This window comes from Lampetra planeri, chromosome 17, assembly GCF_965212315.1.
Source record: "Lampetra planeri chromosome 17, kcLamPlan1.2.h2, whole genome shotgun sequence".
NCBI lineage: Eukaryota > Metazoa > Chordata > Hyperoartia > Petromyzontiformes > Petromyzontidae > Lampetra > Lampetra planeri.
Genome location: NC_136123.1, coordinates 6,685,997 through 6,695,795, shown reverse-complemented (window position 1 = coordinate 6,695,795; position 9,799 = coordinate 6,685,997). Strand labels below are relative to the sequence as shown.

At 45.9% G+C, this 9,799-nt stretch overlaps 1 long non-coding RNA gene across 1 annotated transcript; it reads right to left on the bottom strand.

The window, feature by feature from the left end:
- Positions 1–246: 246 nt before the first annotated feature.
- LOC144723422 (uncharacterized) lies at positions 247–2,829 on the bottom strand. The gene is made up of 4 exons (XR_013586174.1): positions 2,709–2,829; positions 2,118–2,159; positions 1,652–1,709; positions 247–1,086 (listed from the first exon to the last, which is right to left on the bottom strand). It is a non-coding gene; the product is annotated as an uncharacterized LOC144723422 (long non-coding RNA).
- Between the last annotated feature and the right edge of the window lie 6,970 nt (positions 2,830–9,799).

Here is a 9,799-nt window from a genome sequence, read left to right as displayed (position 1 = left end):
ATTCATGTGAAAGGTATAGAGTCAGGGGCGTAATAAACCATTGCGAGTAATCCCAGGATGGCCATAATGTTAATTTGCATTCCTCCCCGGTAATGGGGTGTTTGCTTTGCATGGCATTAGCCAAAATACATGGGCGCCAGCATGCCCTTCACATAAATGAAAACCGCACCTTCGCGAGCACGGTCGCTCTAATATTCCCTGCAAGCCACATGCATGCGAGAGTGAATAAAGCAGAGAGGGTTTTTTTTTAATGAAGACAAAACGCCCGTTTTACACACAGTGTGAGCGTGGTGGGGGGGGGGGGTGCTGTCGCGTGTAAGCCCCGAAGCTTAGACCCCTGTAATCCACGTGCACACAACTGTCGGTCAAACTCGCCTTGTCATATCAATTGACTGAATAAACACAAAAATCGGCCAGGATAAATGTTTAATTTTTTTTTTGCTATGAATTTTTGTGTGATCGTTTCCATTTTTTGCGCGTCGCGGAGTCGAGGGGGAAAATGTCTCAAGCTTTCTCTCAACTTCTCCAATCGTCCGTTTCTTGTGTCTGGAGCAGAAATATCTCAAGACAGCCCCAACACGTAAACTACGTGATCCACTTAAGCTGTCATTTACATTATTACTTGCGAAGGACAACAATTTACTGAACGGTCCCATGTGCGGTATATATCTTGCGGAGTTTATTTTTTCACGTGCAATTATAATTCTATGGATATTCTAGATTTGAATTTTTCGTGACTGCAAGGTTTTTTTGTGTGTGTAAAATCACGGAGGTAAAAAAATAAATAGTGAATTTGGCTGTAACGGTTCCACCTGAAGACGGAAGCTTGTGTCGCCTCCGAAACGTCGTGATTTTATTTAGTTGTTTGTATGAATATTTTCTGCCTGAGACGTCGCTTACATATAAGTGCACTGTGAAATATGCATAATTTGTCTGCATTTCAGATAAAAGCAACAAGATGCGAGTCTTCAATTGAGCCGTGAATAATTATGCATGTGCACAACTAATCCATCACAAATGTATGAACAATGGCACTATTTTCATGCAAAGTAGCCCAGCAGCCTTTAACAACCAGTCATCTGAAGCCTGCAATACAGATTAGCATATTAGCCCAACTGGCAAAAAATCTCTGGCCCGATAAATACATTGTAAACAAATTCAACATGTTTTGCAAGTGTCATTTTCGTGATGCCGGCAAAGTCAAAATATGGACATTAAGAGTGTGGAATATAAATGTATTCTATTTGAAGAATGATTTGACAGCATCCAGCAAGCTATTAACGTCAGAAAACATTTGTTAACACTCTTTCAGTTCGGTAAAAAGTTTCCTAGTGGTTTCAATGGTAATGATGCATATACATTTGCATAAGACAAAGATCCCCGTATAACTTGCACAGACTGTTGGGGCAAGTGCTCTGAGCGAGCACCTATGAAGGCCGGAACAGCACCCGAGGAGGTAGGTGGTGATGTCTACACACAACACCAGGTACTCATTTGAGGCTGAGTCGACCTAGGAGAGACCCATGACCGCTTCAGATAATCGTCACCTGGTGTTGGCGGTGAGCGGGAATAACCTTGCATACATACACACGTGTGACATGACTACGTGTGTGTCTTTGTGTACGCACGCATCTTAAGTAGATGTATTTACCGTAGCAGAACTTCTCTTGGGCCTTTCCTAGTAGGTTGATTTAGCTTCAAATGGGTACCTGGTGGGCAGTGGAATCATCCACATTAGGGGGACAAAAGTGGCTGTGTGTGGTTCTGGATGCACCACTCTCCGCCCTTGAGCATTGTTTGAGCCTCAAGAGGAACTCACTAAAAGCACTTTCCCCAACTGTCTACAAAGGTTATAGAGGGGATAATTGTACTTGTATTCATTCAATAGAGGAACCACACACTATATGTAAGGGATGCGTCCCTGGCAAATGATACTTTACACGAAATTACTTAAAGCAAACTCTAATTACCCATAGGCATAGCGTAAAAGCAGGGGTTGCGTTCCCAGCCGGGATTTGTGGATAGAAAACGTGTGACAAAAATGTCATTAAGTGTACAATAATGTATCTGACCATTGTTGACATACATTTTCACTAATAACCAATACAAATGATTACCGGGTTGAAGAGCTTGCTGATGGAGGCCTCTTGAGGTGAGCACTGGCGGAGTCACGCACACACAAAGGGGCACGATCTCCTGCCTAAATTTCGATTTAAAGCTTTCGTGACTGCAGGGATTAATCTTATTGGTTATTTCGGTAAAGTCACGTAGAAGGGAAAAAAATAATAATAAATAAAACATAAAATTTTTTTAAAATAAAATTCCCTTCTACGTGACTTTACCGAAAGAACCAAGAAGATCTCCTGCCTCTTCATCTGACCATGAAGCTGGAGCCTCATGAATGTTCACCAGAGAAAGCTGCCTCTCTTCTGGGCTCTTTTCCGGACCTTCTGGCTTCATTGCAGAACGTTTAAAAAAATCTGTCCACAAATACAGCTGCACAGCATTTTCACCTTCTGCTGGTACAGCTCCTTGTAGCAGTGAATGCCGCTGGTTAACTTCCTGTTAACTCTAGAGCTTGGAACATCCTCTCTAAAGGTGTCCATTGCTGCTTCCCAATGAATACAAGCTTCTGATACACTTTTAGAAGTTACTATCGTGGTGGTGGTGGTGCTGATAATGGTGGTGTCGTTTCATCGTCATCTTACTCAGCTCGTTGTTGTTCCGGCTGCGTCTCAAGCAACTCCACCGCGTTGTCCGACTCCTCTGCATTGTCGAGTCCAGCTTCGCTCCGCCACGCGCAGGGGATTTCCCTCCACGTGCCGCAGGTATTTTCGGTGATACGCGCTTTGCACGTGGAGTACGGCATTATATTACATCGCAAAATAGTAAATTTTCACCACGTGCGTTCGTTCCTAGTTTAAAGATTGTGCATTTTTGGTGATTTTCTTTTTTTAAGAAACCGATTTGCAAAACATTACATTACAAGGAAACGTGTTCCCTAATTAAATCGACAAGGTATATGTGAAACGAGGCATATTGTGGCAACTTATAGCGGGGGTTCTCCTGTATGTATTTTAATTATACTTCTGTGAAAAAGGGTCATTTGCAATCGTGATTTTTCTGACGTTTTGTTTTTTCTGAACAGAGATACCAATTTACACTTGCATTCTAGTTGAAGTAGCAGTAACATATGTACACTAATGTTTCGCAAATAATAAATAAACGAACACAAACACACATACCATACAATGAGCTATACGGTAATGAGGATTCCAGGCTGGGCAAACAGAAATTGCCTCATACATAACACTCGTTTCATATTCACTTTCTAAGCAATCAACTTTAACTAGGTGCCATAATAACGAGGCTTTGTTTTGTACGGATAACCATTCACGTGCCATGATTGATTGTGTACTCACACGACGGATGCTATTAAAATAGCACGTGTTGCAAAAACTCCGCCAATAATGAAGCAATCACCGATCATTTTCTCACGAGCATGATCGGGCATTCCTTTCTCTTTTTTATTGCAATTTCCTTTTTGGTACGGTCCATGTTGCTCGACTGTTTGGTTGAAATTCATTGCTCAGACACTTGGGTAGGCACGGATCTTGCTTTGCATTGCTGGATGCTCGCCACTTCCCCATACAGTTTGCTATGGAATCTGGTATTGCCCTTGAAGTTGGGACATATCTTACAATGGCCTTAAATATCGTTCAGTCGGAATATTTTCCTTTGCATTTCCAGAAGTAAAAAAAAAACATCTGTGCGATTTTATATTCCTCGATCATGCTGTGCGCTAGGGTCCAATAAAATGATAGCAGCAGCTCACACGGTTACGATGCGGTTGGAGCCACTGCATGGATTCACATCTGAAGTCCTATATAGTCTGCAGGCAATGTTTGGTTTAAAAGGGTAAGTGTCCCTTTATCCTCCTTCCTTCCTCGCCCTCCTTATGTGCTTGCAGCTGGAACAAATGTGGGCTCTTCCTTCCCTCATACAATAAAACATCACGACTGATTCACAGTATGCTGTGGCCGATATCTCCACTGCAGCACTGGGACCAGAGATGCATACTGAAAAAGATGGGTTTAATCCCTGACTAATTCTATGAATAATTATTCACTCCTGACCGGGAAGTTTAGACTGTTGTTATACTACCAAAAAATCTAATGTCTACATATTGAATTAGAAAACAAACTATTGTAATAACAGTTATAGTGCAGGCCAAAAAAACCACGAGTTTTAAACAACACACATGAATGGAGAAAACGCCCACAGCCATTTCTGCATATGCAAAAAAACAATCAGAAATTCCTGAAGAAGTGCATTGTGGGTTTCCATAACTTTGGCCAATAACCATATGGTATTTAGTTTGACTAAAAAAAACATAATGGAATCTACAAAAAAAGAGCAAAATACAGTTTATAATAATCCCAGTTGGTGCTGCGTTTTCAATCCACACTGCCTTATGGGCCACACTCAAAGCCTAAATGATGCTTTGTCATCAAGAGTGCTGCTAGTTAATGGCTGCTCATTTGTTTTTCGTCTGGACCTGTCAGAGTGTGATTTGTGAAATTGCATGGTCAAGTGTGTAATTTGATGTTCTGCTCAAAGACTTAAACCACTACGATGTGGCATTTAAATGGTTGTCGTTAAGTATTTCATTTTATTCATCGTGTAAAGTGTGTTCGTTCACACTGTGTAGATAAACATAAAAAAATGATTTCCACCTACACATTTCTAATCTGTAGTATATATTGTATGGCGCATCATTATGTGTATTGCGTGATAATTTAGCAAATATTCACGTACAAAATATAAAAATTTAAAATAATTTACAGCCCTTTGTCAATAAACTGCTGGATGGAGGCCCTCTCAAATTAAGTATGGTTGGGAATCGAATTTAACTAATCATATTTAAAGCGAATGAGCTAACCACTGCACTACTGTTTCTAAGCAATGTGCTATAAGTTTTCAATTGTTATAGATATAAAACAAACGTAATTCCAGCCAAAGCCAAAGAGTTACTCGTAATTTTTTTTTATAATTTAAAGTAATTTCTCAGTATGCTGCTGCACGAAAGCCTCCGCTTGCTGTGTCAGTCGGAGAGGTCGCTCGACATTGTGAGTTCAACATACACGTGTAGTGTCAGAGATTCGGAGACAAGGATTTCCAGGAGGCACCTTCTTTATTAACGCCTTCACACTTCACGGGTTCGCCCCCGCACTCTCTCTAGTCGTCTAGCCTAGCATAAACACAACCCTTACCGTGTAACACCGATGGCGCCGACCAAGACAGCCCACAACTATCCGGCCACGCAGTATCTAGTGATGACGGCAGCGACGAAGGCGGCGAAGACGACAGCGACGACGAGACGAGTCCACTCCCAGAACCGGCAGCCCTGAGCTCCCACTCTCAGCTCCTTTTATGCTACCAAGTGTGGCCTGGCTCCGCCCTGGCCGCGCCTCCCTTCTCGAACCATTAGCGGGTTCCAGGAGCTTCCCGATAAGGTCTTCCGTGACCCTTGCCCCAGTTCCTCCGCCCTGCCGACACACCCGTGTACATGCTCACCGGCGTGTGTGCTTTTTGTCCGCCGCAGTTGCCGCTGCTGGGCAGCAGCCGGCGCTATTACACTACACGTGTAATGTAGCTCTCAGAGACACCGTCTTGTTCAGTTACATGTATATTTATTTTGAATAAAGTCCACTGCCTCACTGATAACTTAACGAGTAACCGCGAGTGACTATATACACTTGGGTAACTTATATAACTATATTCTGAGACAACATAACTCTAGCCTTCCAAGACTACAAGGTGCCCACTCCAGGATGATGAAGACGACCCGCTGCAAGGTGACGACAGCGATGGCAGTTCCCCCATAACAGCAGCCCAGAGCCCCGGTTCATGCCGGCTCTTATCCCCATCACGACCCGGCCACGCCCCTTTTCCCGAACCCTCTCTAACCACACCTGGCCCTGTCTGCCTCTGCCCTTATTACAATTTACGACCGTTAGGTCCCGTGCTTCCCCTCATGCGACCCTGTCAAAGCTTGTCGCATCAATCATTATTAGCGACCACTTAGGTCCCACATTACCCTAACCGTTACATTAATTAGTAGCCATGGCCACGGGGAGCCGTGCTGTCCTTACATCACCCTGTACTGTCCTTACACATGTGTAGGAAGTCCAACTGAGTCGCAGACGTTGTTGCTCGGGTCTCCGACCACGTGGTCCCTCGTAGGATGAAGCACTTCCAGCTTGAGATGCAGAGCTTCCAGCTTGTAGAACCAAGAGACCCCAGCCCCTCTCAGGGACCCACCTTATATCCCCCTATGGTCGGGGCCGCACCACGCTCGGCTCTGCCCACCTTCTTGAACATTCTCGTTCCCTCTCGATCCTTCTCAAGAGCTCTCCCCGGACACGTGATCACCCACTAGCCCACCCACCTGGGGCCCCGTGTGTGGACATTCCGGATTACGTGTCTACGGGGTCAACCAGAGTGCCACGGCCCGGGGCAACCCTGCCCCTGGGCTGACACTCACCCCCTCCCCCTCGTGGGAGCCCCCACCACACGCTGTGCGTGGTGCCCACACTATCCCAGTGCTCGCCAAGCCCCGCTAGGGCTGGTACTACACACAGCCACGCACACGGTGCTGTCCACGATGTGGGAACACATGCATACATCGCTAGCCTGGTCAATGGTGAGTGTGGATACAAAACTACGGTTACCGTTTCTCTCCCTACCCTGCCCCTTTCCCCCGTTACATGACTTTTATTTATAACCAAGTAGCAGGTAACTGATCACAACGTGGGCTTACTGTAAGGGAGTTTTAAATGCGCCAGCATATGACATCATTGACAGTGGTGAAATTGCACCCTTTGGCCAAACGTGCAAGCCAGTGCGGTGTGATGTTAAATGAGCTCCGGCAGTCACCATCCTCCAAAATAACAATGCCGCATTCCGAGAATGTAAATATAGAGCTCAGCATAGTCATTACCGAATCAATTACACAAACTATATCCGCCATTAGCGTATTTTGAAATGGTGTTGAGTGCAAATTAATACTGGCAGTGTGTCCTTTGCAAGTGTTTCGTGCTGTTGCCCGAGTATAATTCGCATCCTTCAGATACAGCATTTTACCATCATGCCAAGTCACGGTTCCAGTCGAAGGGGGTACAGCTTTAGCGATTGCACTCTACAGTATTTTTTTATCTACTGGTTTCTTTTAAGTGCATTTGCTTATTTGCACGAACAAAAAAGGTACTCCTGTTCCCAAGGCAATGGCGTATCTATTCCAGCAATCCCATCCGACCGATCCCCGTGTTTGATACATGAAAGCCTCCGCCTTCCCCCCTTTAAATTGCAAGTATTAGAGGTCAAAAGAATGGTGGAGGTGGAACAAACAAAAAAACGGCGAGGGAAAAAAGATATCCACCTCGGTTTCATGTTCAAAAAACATGTTCGTCTTCAAAGAAATATGTACCGCTCCCTCCCTTTGCATTTTCTTTCAGCATAATAACGAATTGTACTCCCATACCCCTGAATTGTGATTGCCGCAAGTTATTCCGTTCCGTACGGTCACCAAACAATAACTAACACGTTAACGCCGTCCTTAAGACAACGCTCCGAAAGCACCATGTGGCAAGATGTGAGAAATGATAAAAGCTGTCGTCCTAAATAAACGTTACCCTCTGTTAGTCATCACGGAGTACTAAATCAGTGAGGGGGCGGCGGTTACGTGCGGCGATTTTTGTCGCTTGTTATATTTTTGGTGTTGCTACATCAGAGGTCGCAAACGGGTTTTGATTCCTTACCCGTACCCGGCCGCATCAGGGTCGCATATGGGTACCCGTACCCGGCCGGGTACGGGTACCCGTTCCCTACCCGTACCCTACCCGAAATGAGTGACAAACGGCTACTCACCAGTGACTCACGGCCTACCCGTACCCGGCCGCACCAGGGTCGCAAACGGCTACCCGTACCCGTGCCCGTACCCGGCTAGGTACGGGTAGCCGGGTATCGGGTAGGGTACGGGTATCGGGTATCCGGTTGCGACCTCTGTGCTACATTGACCCCGTCCACATATTGGCACTGCAGCGCCGCATATCTTACCTGTCGTGTCTTGCTTCTGCAACGTTGGTGGGAGGCTCCTTGGGGCGTGTGCTTCAAATGTGTGTCCCGATTTTCCCCCTCCCCACTTTCATCCCCATGTGCATCCTTCATTGCTTCCTTCCCCTCTCCCTCTTTATCTCTCCATGCCCATTCCCGATGTCTTCCCCCGCTCGATGCCAGGTCAGTCAAGGAGTGCCTCGTTTTGCCGAGAGCATGCGGGCATGAATCTTTGATGCCTCCAGCGACATTGCAATGAAACGACATACACTTCATCAGACAATTCTTTTTGTTGCTGGAACGAAGTGACTTTTGACAGCCTCACTGAATGTGGCAGACATATTTAAGCTGAAACACAGCTCTTGGACATTGCAGTTACTACGTTAGTTCCTGACAGAAGCGAACACTTTCGTTTTAATATACACGTGCGGTTCCTTATCAAGCTACTGCTTTACGACAAGAGCCTCCCCACGCCTTGCGGGACATGTGGAGGGGGGTGGGGTTATTTGACCATACATTATCACACTGCAGGATAGTGAGACAGGCAGCATAGACTCGCTCACGGTCAACACCGGTGACGATTATCTGAACCGGTCCTGGGCCTCCCCTAGGTCAACTCAGCCCCAAATGAGTATCTGGTGCGGTGTGTAAACATTACTACTGGGGAGACAAAGGCGGCGAAGTGCTGGCCACCCCAACCCCTCGTGTGCCGTGTCCGATAACAGCACTTGCCCCAGCAGCCTGTCAGGCTATACGGGAGATATTTGTCTTTGTATATACGACAGGAGGAAGCAGAGCAGTGCAACAGCTGATCCTGCTGCACTGCCCTGTGCTGCTGATTAACGGCGCCCACGCGCAAGCCTATAACACCTGTTATGCACGGCTCAACCCTGATGATCTTCTGAGATCTGATGAGGTTGGATGCATTCCAGGTGATTTGGTGATAGGCTTATCGCCTTATATTATGAACAGTGCAAATATTCAAGAAATCCTAAATGTGTCTCCCGTGTAGACAATGAATACTGTTGTTTTGTATCTATATGTATGTGGATATGTATGCATAGGCAATAGTGGGGAGCGGTGGTGTAGCGGTTAGCACGCTGCGCTATGAACCGGGAGACCCGGGTTCGATTTCCTCTCACGGCCAACACCAGGGACGATTTTCTAAACTGGTCCTGCGCCTCCCCTAGGTCGACTCAGCCTGAAATGAGTACCTGGTGCGGTGTGTAAAACATCGTCACTGGGGAGACAAAGGCGGTCGGGCGTGGTGCTGGCCACCCACCCCTCGTGGACTGTTCTGGCCTTCATAGGTGCTCGCTAACAGCGCTTGCCCCTACACGTGTGAACATTTTGCATTATGCACGTGCAGTACTTTATTTAATTTTAGTGCATGCTTTTAAAGGCCAGAGTGTTATTGATGAACACGTTGAGTTTTTATTATTATCTGTGCTTGTGCACTGCTGCCAACGCCGCAGCATCACCAAATAATTAATTGTTAATATCCTGCAATTTTTTTTCATTATCACAGCGAGTTAAACTTTGAGGAATGCTAGCGAGTTCATACAAAATACGCGGATGTTGCATTGTAAAGTCCAAACCTCAACAGGGTTCCCTGCCCTCTAGGCAGACGGAGCTTAAACTACCTCGTGCCTTACATAATCGGGGGCATGTGTGACCACCCATC